Source organism: Lathyrus oleraceus, chromosome 7, assembly GCF_024323335.1.
Source record: "Lathyrus oleraceus cultivar Zhongwan6 chromosome 7, CAAS_Psat_ZW6_1.0, whole genome shotgun sequence".
NCBI lineage: Eukaryota > Viridiplantae > Streptophyta > Magnoliopsida > Fabales > Fabaceae > Lathyrus > Lathyrus oleraceus.
Window position 1 is genome coordinate 266,911,896 of NC_066585.1, and position 9,341 is coordinate 266,921,236.

Sequence of the window (9,341 nt, forward strand, 5' to 3'; positions counted from 1 at the left end):
TCCGATGTTATTAACCTTAACCTTTCCTTCCTTGGAATCAATTTACTTTCTTAGTTCAATAACAATCACGAGCTTTTTCAAAAAAATTCAATCGGTTTAAGACATAGGTAAGTAGGCAACAAATGGAAATCACACGTATAAATGACTCGATAACATATGTAAAAGACTCTAACCAATAACAATTAAACTACAAAATAAACATATAATTCTAAATTGGAAAGTGATAAATCTAAACTAGAAAGCAGTAAATTCCTTTCCTACACTTAAAACCTACATTGTCCTCAATGTTAAAGAAATAAGTGAGATAAAAGGAAAGATAGTATCTGGAGCGAGATTAGTCATCATTTTATGGAAAAAAATGAAATTGAGATTGGTGACAATAAATCTTGTTATTTTCCTGCAAATTCAAATAAATAAAAACAAATATAAAATATTAAATTAAAAACCCATGGGTTTCCTCCCATAGAGATTTTTGCTTAAAGTCGGTTAGCTTGACTCGCTTAACCCTCTAAATCAAGAGAGTGCCTCTTTCGAATTCGAAAGCTGAACATCATGCCCAACAACTTTAGGGATCCATTTGAATATCTCCAACCATTTACAATGTGTTTTCCCTTTATTTCCCTTTATTTTATGGGGAGGTTCATACCTGAGGTTTGGTGGTAAAGTTTTCTTCTTCACCTTTCGTATTCTCCCGTATGCTAGAGTTAAGCCTTCTTTATTAAAATTTTGGTCTTGAGTAGTAGGACTTCCATGTAGCACCATCTCGTATTCCTAATCTCCTTTATGTTTTCAATCCTGGATGATATCACTCACTAGGTATGCTTTCAACCATGTTGAATTTGCAACAAGAATTCTGTAAAATAGGGCTTTTTATAAGTTTGGATAATAGGAACTCAATATTCCCATACTTCTAATGTGAGCTTCCCATGCTTCACATATATCATTGCTCCAGTTGTGGAAAGGAAGGGTCTTCCTAATAGCATTAGGATTTCAATGTCCTCTCGTATATCCATTAGGATAAAGTCTATAGGGATGATCAGTTGCCTTATCCTTATCTATGCATCTTCTACAATTCATACATGATACTTGACCGATCTATTTTCCAGCTGCAAAGATATTCTAATGAGCTTCATACCAACAAAGCCTAATTTTTCTTAGACTGACAAAGGTATCAAACTCACACTTTCCTCTAAGTCACACAAAGATTTCTCGACCCTCATCGTGCCTATAACACAAGGAACTGAAAAGCTCATAGGATCTTTTAATTTCAGAGGAAACTCATTTTGGATTACATTATTCTACTCTTTCATCAACAATACAGTTTCGGTATCTTCCAGTTTCTGCTTGTTTGATAGAATTTCCTTAAAGAATTTGGCATAAGACGACATTTGTGACAATCCCTTAGTGAAATAGATGTTGATATACAAATTTTTCAAAACGTTAACAAACTTTCGAAAATGGTCTTCAATCATGGATTTCACTAATCTTTGCAGAAACAAGATATGAGGTTTATATGGCGGGGGAGGTACAAATGAATCTTCCTTTTCTTCCTCAACTACCTCATTGCAGGTGGTGTTGAATCTCCCTCCTTTTTAGATGGCACATGCACACTTTCATTATCCTTTCCTTCATGGCCCTTGTCAATATCGACTTACATCCTTTTACCACTTTGCAATGTTATATCATTATATGCCTTTTTGGGTTGGGTTCAGGCTGCCCTAGAAAAATTTCAGCGGGGGCTCTTGTAGACGCCTAGTTTTTGGCTACTTACAAAATCTGGCTTTCCAACATTTTACTTTGAGTATCCATGGCATCAACCCTAGTAGCTAGTTTCCTTCTCATTTCATTGGTGTGGATATTCTAATTTTTAAAGTACTCTTTTTGTCGGGTTTGGGTCATGATAAAATTCTCCATCATTACCCCGAGGTTTGACTTTCTAGGAGCAACATGGGTTCCTATCCGGGCTTGAAATCTAAGTGGAATAACATGTGGTGTGGGACTGACAGCAAATGTAGGATTATTGTTCTTATTGGAAAGATTAAGATGATTTCTCCAACCAAGATTATAGTTGTTAGAGTATGGGTTTCCTTGTTGGGCATAATTTATTTGGGTAGGAACTGGTCAAGCTAACAATTGGCATTCAACACGAATGTGGTTAGACACTCCATAGATTTTGCACTTAGGGGTTATGGAGACTGCAGTAATAGTAGTGGTGATGCTTAGGTTATCAACTTTATGGGTCAAAGCATTCACTTTTGCGTTCATGTGGTCGAAGTTACTAATTTCATACATACTACCCATCTGGCTATTCTTCATAACTAGAGTGCATTATCCCCCCACTAGTAATGACTTTGAGCCATGAATTCTATGAGTACATAGGCCTTAATGAATGACTTGTTCATGAGAGCTCCTCATGCAACGACATCTAAGGTCATTCTTTTATTGTAAAGAAGACCATTGTAGAAGGTTTGAACTATCAACCACTTCTCTAATCTGTGATACAAGAGTACTCTCATTAGCTCCTTAAATCTCTACCACGCTTCAAAGAGTGATTCCCTGTACGTCTGCCTAAAGCATGTAATCTGGTTCCTAAGATGCGTCGTCTTACTCGACGGGAAATATTTAGCTATGAAGGCTATTTTAAGATCATTCTATATTGTAGTGAAATTTGACGAGAGCGACTATAGCCATGTTATGGCTCTATCCCTAAGGGAGAAAGGAAATAAAAGAATTCATATGGCTCCAGGATCGACGCCATTGCACTTCTGAGTATCAACTAATTACACAAAGATATAGAGGTACAAGTTCGGGCCCTACGTTGGATTTCGATAGAACTGGTTCCACTGCACTATTTATGACAAAGAGGATTTAAACTCGAAACTATTCTCCAATATGTCAGGATGAATAATGCTTGAATGAGGTTCCCCTTTTAAGGTCACAACGAATTCCTTGAGTGGGCGTTGATCATTCTCCGCCATTTCTTTTCAAATTTTTTATAATCATCGTCTTACATGGAGGTAGTACTCAATTTCGTCAATCGATTGGGCAAGATTCCCAATGTTTTGGGTTCTCTACGTACAACCTAAAGTGGGAAAAAATCAAAACAGGAAATTTTCCTTAGTCTATACGACAGAACAACGGAATTAAGACATTGAAAAATTTGGTCTCCAGCAGCGACACCAAAAACTTGATAAACCACAAGTATATAACTATATCAATGTAACATAAAAGATATTGTATCCACGAAGGCCAAATAACAAGTATCAATATCTATTAATTCCATGTGTATCTAAGGCTTATGCAAAAAACTTACTTTTTGTGTGAAAATGAAAATAATGGATTTAGTTCAATAATAATAATAATAATAATAAGAGGCCGAAACAATGACTTATATTTACCAATTTTATTCATGTAAAATGCAACACCTAATCGTAACGAGAACTTTGTTATCTGTAGAAAATGCTAAACTAGTGGTAACACCCACTTTTGTCGATGCATTATCGGGCCCTAAACCCGTAAAATACCGGCTTTCGCATTGTAAATATTAATTTTAAAAATTCTTTTGCTATCTTTAACTTAAAAGTTTGAATATCAAGGCCGCATACCAATTACTACCTTTTTGAGTATAAACAATATCACATAGCGCTTACTTTCGCAGCGAGTCTTCCTTTCTTCTTTAACAAAAAGAAATATCAAAACAGAAACTTATGCATTCTCTCGGTCAATTCTGACCCTTTTTCGCATGACCTCTAGAACATATTGTTCGAATTCCTACGTCGGACACCATTTTCACCGTTTCGGCGTATAAATGGTATCTCAGTGTTTCTACTTTTGTAGAAAACATATTTTCTATTGAAAACAAAAATTATGATACAAATTTTAATTTTAGTTATAATTAAACAACTAAATAATTCACATAAATTATATTGGTGAAATACTCATCATGTTTAGGACATCTAAGAAAAATTACTCATACATGATAAATAAACATACACAACATGCATATAAAGAATACATAATAAAAAATAGTGCAGAGTGGAACCTAGAAATAATTGCAATTAAATATAAATTAAAGATGCTCTGAAGGGAGACTTTGTTCCAACTACAGTAGTGCAGAAATGAATAATCTACAACAGATAACAACTTGAAAACTTGTAGTAGAAAACTAAGTTGCATAAAAACTTTAATGCATAAATTTTAGAATTTTTTACTCAAATACCCCAGATTTTCAAAGAAAAATCCCAAAATAATCCAGTTTTCAAACTAATTCCCAATCTACCCCAGTTTCAAAAAAAATAGTAAGGCATAGGCGTCAGACCAATTAGTGTCTGCCCTTAAATTTTAAGAGGGGACGCCAATTGAATTGACGACATCACATGGTGTTGCCAATCCAGTTGGCGCCCATGTACACTAAATGAGAGGAAGCGCCAATTGGTCTGGCGCTTCAGTGTAATGTGCATTTTTTTTGTATAAATAGAGGTGTTGTATGATTCATTTTTCCACATCTCTTTTCATCATATTAAAAACATGTTTGGTGTCCGTCGCCGCTATGGAAAAATGATTTATTCGAGAGACAAGCCTCTGATTGTGATGCTCTTCTGGAACATCTGTCGTTTCGATCAACTAAAGAGGGAGTTGGTTCATTAGTTAGATGGAAAAATACCAGAAGGGGGAAATTAGAAGTATTGAGAGACTCGATAATATATTTGGTTGAGTGTGAGTAAAAACTAATAAGGATGCTAGGGAAATGATGTTTAGACCAAATGACATCAGTTTGATTGTTGTAATCAGTTATAAATGTTGTTTTTAAATATTGTGGTTAAGTACTTTCATCTGTATTCGATATTTGTTGTTTGTGTTTTTTATTTAGACTTGTTCGGTTTGAAGTGTGCTTATGTTGGAGTGATGTTTGTTGTTAACCTTGTTGTAACAAAAAGTTATTAATATATAAAAATCCAAGGTTACAAAAATTGAAAGGAGGTACTAAATTATGATGCAGAGGTTGCTCCTAGATTGGGACATTTGTTCTTATTGTGTCCGGGTTAACGACATATACTACATAATCTTATCATTTTATCAGTCGTATCCATTTCTGTTCTAATATGCGTGTCGTTTGGCCGTCCTTTTTTCTTTCTTTGCATCTCATCGGTGTCAAACTATGTCACCTTCATATGGAGGCCGATATTCCTTCATTGCTAGCACCGAGAAGCTTTCGTTATACACATTCATGACGATAATGACCTTGAAAACATCAGATAGATGGATGTAAGCATCCTTGCGAGTATGTACGCATGTTGCAATGACATGGGAGCAAGGAATACGAAAGACTTGAAACTTTCCATGGTCGCACCAACTTCTGTTTAGTCTGACAACATAGGATAAATTTGGCCTTCCCTTATTATGGTCCATTGTTTCCTGTACACTGAAGTTTTGCCTATGACGGTCAAAGATTTTAACCGTGTGTGTGCTAGCTTTGATAATTTCCTCTTTCATCACTTTCATACAACATTCACTAAATAATTGACCTGACATTAACACTGCACTCCATCTTTCACCTCTGGTTGCAAACGTAGATGCCAACCTAAAATAGGTTGTTCTGACCATTACGGTTATTGGTAGACTTCTAATGCCTTTGAATACACCGTTCATGCATTCCACAAGGTTTGTTGTCACGTGGCCCCATCGACAACCTCTGTCAAATTCCCTTGTCCACAACTCTAATGGTATGTTATCCACCCACCTTTCTACATCTACATTAGACCATCTAATTTCGTCACGATAATGTTGGAATGACGACTGAGCTAGAGCATACCCTACATTCACCATTTTTTTGTGAAGGTTCTTGTCTTTGATTGCATGCATGAAGTTTTGTGCGATATGTCTAATTCAATAGACATGGGTAGAAGGAGGATCATGCCATACATTATTATGGTTATTGTAAGCACTCTCAATGGCAGTATGTCTATCTGAAATCAAATAAAGATTGACTTATGGAGCGACACGTGTTCTGAGATGAGGAAGGAAGAAACCCCAACCACCACCAGTTTCACCTTCAACCAGAGCAAAGGAAATATGAAAGACATTATTGTTGCCATCTTGCACAACAGTCATAAGTAAAGTGCCCTTGTATTTGTCGTATAACCATGTCCCATCAATTTGAATAATAGGTTGATAGAATGAAAAACCTTTGATGCATGGTTGAAATGCCCAAAAGAGGCGATGAAAATTTCTATTTCCAGCAACACAAGTTCCGTCCGGCGTAAATGTTGGCAATGTCTCCATAATTGCAACAGTTCCTGGTGCGTATTTTTTAAGTGCCCATAAAAAATATGGTAATTCTTTGTATGAATCCTCCTAATTTCCGAATACCTGTTCAAAAACCTTTATCCTTGCAATCCATGCTTTTTTAAGTGCCCATGTGAAATTTTTTGATAGCTCGCACACATTTTTCTTTAGTTCGAAATGTGTCTCCCACTTTTAACTCACCCTCTGATCGAGGATACGGGTTATAAAAAGCACTGTTGGATGTTTCATCTTCATTCAAATCCATGTTTGTCATATGTAGATGTGGATTATATACATGACTTGGAGGTAATGGCATTGGATGATCGTCATCTTCAATGTTGTTGTTCAACATATGATCTACTCGTGTCTCGGTTTCTTCTTCTTCTTCATCAACGATGTTGACTCCTGCTTCTGCTTCTAGGTCGGCTTCATTTGAGTCTTCTGAATCAAATTCATCAGATTCATCTTGATTAGTTATTTAAGATTGTAGAGATGGTATACTTTGTTGAAGACTAATATATAACTCAATAGAGTTGCAACCATAATGTTCGTGACTAACAAACATATATTCAACATCTTCATCGTCCCGTGCCTTTAGCGGGTAAAATTCACATTGACTATTCTCGAAATAAATTGGATTTTGGCACGTGATTTGTGACACAGGACCAGATCCTATGCAGGACTCTAGTCGTTTTTTCAAATGCAAGAAATTTGAATTTCTCTTGATCGTAAGTCGAATAATATCGGTGTTTCAAAATCAAAACCCGTATACATCACACTCATATGTCTCACCGTTGTAGTGAGCATTGATAATATATTTGGATGCATATGACATAGTATTATTTGAGTGCAGATGAATAGTAACATTTGGGTGTAGATGAATTTGTGTTGGTTTGAGGATGCATAGGAAGACAATTAAATATAATGTGACATGGCATGCATGCAAGAGTTAGCGCCATTCCATTTGGCGCCTACATGCAATTTTTAAACATGGGCACCAGTCCATATGGCGCCTTGTATGTGCAGACCTCAGGATTCTACATTGCATGCAAATAGCCATGCAGACTAGGGATAAGACCATGCATGCAACCTTCCACGACCTAGGAGGCACCAGTCCATATGGCGCTAGCTTTGAACATTTGCACGTGCACGCCAAACCAATTGGCGCTAGCTTGCATGCCCATTTTTCCATGCATGCAAACTTTTGCATGTATTTCATTATAAATAGCTATGCAATAATCACTTTTTCCTCAGCAACAATCACTTCTACACCTGCAATAACCACTCTTCCATCTGCAACAACAATTGTTTCATCTGCAACACTATGACACGATGTCTCTGCTCACTATGGGTGAATCACATAGAGGCACAGTTGCAAACATAACAACTTATGTAAGCGTTTACTTCTTGTATTATTTTTCTAACACAATTTTTTATAAAGTAACTCATTTTTCTTGTTTACTTTTTAGGATGTTTCTAGGTTTCGAACTTGTATCCACGAATTTGTTCATATGGACGCGATGATTGAACCTTATGTTGAACTCGCCGATTTTTGACATGTAAGCAAAATAATGTCTTGGTCGATTTATACAAAATTTATTCTTGCATTATGTGAAAGATGGCGTTCCGAGACACACACATTCTGGTTTCCAACCGGTGAATGTACCATGACGTTAGAAGATGTCTACATGTTATTGGGTCTGCCTATCGAAGGTAAGGCGGTAAATGGTAAAACCAACTATGCGAATTCAATTTGCATGGACCTTTTGGATGCTGACTTGTTAGATGATAACTCGAGAGGTCAAGGTATACTCCTTTCACGCCTTAAGGCATATTACAACAACTTACAATTAGATGAAAATTCTACCGAAGACGCTCGAATAATGAAAACTAGGTGTTATATTATGCTTTTAATTTGTTTATTTGTATTTCCCGAAGGTGGTGGTTCTAGTATGCATGTTATGTATTTACCTTTACTAAGACACGTAGATAGAATAAGAAGTTACAGTTTGGGGTCCACTTGTTTGGCTTATCTTTATAGCTCTTTGTGTAAAAATGCACACAAAGACACATCTACATTTTCTAGATGTGCTATTTTTCTCTAAGCATGGGGTTGGTCCAGACTACCGTTCCTAGCGCCCGTCAACCACAACTCGTTCACATTCCCATACGCACAAAAGTAAGTTCTTAAAAATGGATTATATTTACTTACTTTACCAATTATTATCTCTAAATAATATTTTTACTTTTATGGTGCAGATGGTCGATATGTGGTATGAGTTACAACAGATGTCCTAGACATTGTATTACCCATTATCGCAATCTCTTGGATCACCTTCGACCAACAAATGTATTGCCATTAACCTAATTAATTCGTAATAATTTGTTAATTTCTTCTAATAAATTTATAATCTAATATACGTTCACATTTCAGTTCATTTGGCGTCCATATCTAAACTTGAATCATGACCATGAAATCAACGAACAAGAAGCAGCCGTTTGGACTGCATGCACACTGATCATAAGATTCACCACTGTGGAGATGCATAATAGTGACCGTGTTAAATTGCAGTTCAGTATGCTTCAACACATCTCAGATCCCCCGGCAAACCTTGGAGAGTGACATCTACGAAAAGTTAACGACCAATGGAACTTTAACCCTTGGCAAAGCTTAGCTAGATCTGAGTGTCGAAAATGGAAGCACCGCCAAGACCATGTCTTAACTGACGTTGTGATGCCAACTGAAGAAAAACCAAGTCGTAATTATATGGCTTGGTACATATCGGTTGAATTTGAGTTCATCGCCGAGGATATGTACCTATACGACCTACGCCAGGCAACTTACACACAAGAAGGTTCAACATAACCCCTAATAACATTGTCATACCGGTTACTCACAACCCCCTATCCATCGAAATTTCCGAACCACAAACACATAAGCCTACGACCATAACATGCCAAACACCCAACCACATTACCAAGAGAATACCCCATACCACCACCAACAAGTAGATCATCATCAAGACACCCAACATTGATATGCATCCAACACATCA

At 36.5% G+C, this 9,341-nt stretch overlaps 1 non-coding gene across 1 annotated transcript; it reads left to right on the forward strand.

Moving 5' to 3' along the window:
* The first annotated feature begins 2,490 nt into the window (after positions 1–2,490).
* LOC127109483 (small nucleolar RNA R71) lies at positions 2,491–2,597 on the forward strand. The gene has a single exon (XR_007796762.1). It is a non-coding gene; the product is annotated as a small nucleolar RNA R71 (small nucleolar RNA).
* Positions 2,598–9,341: the final 6,744 nt, after the last annotated feature.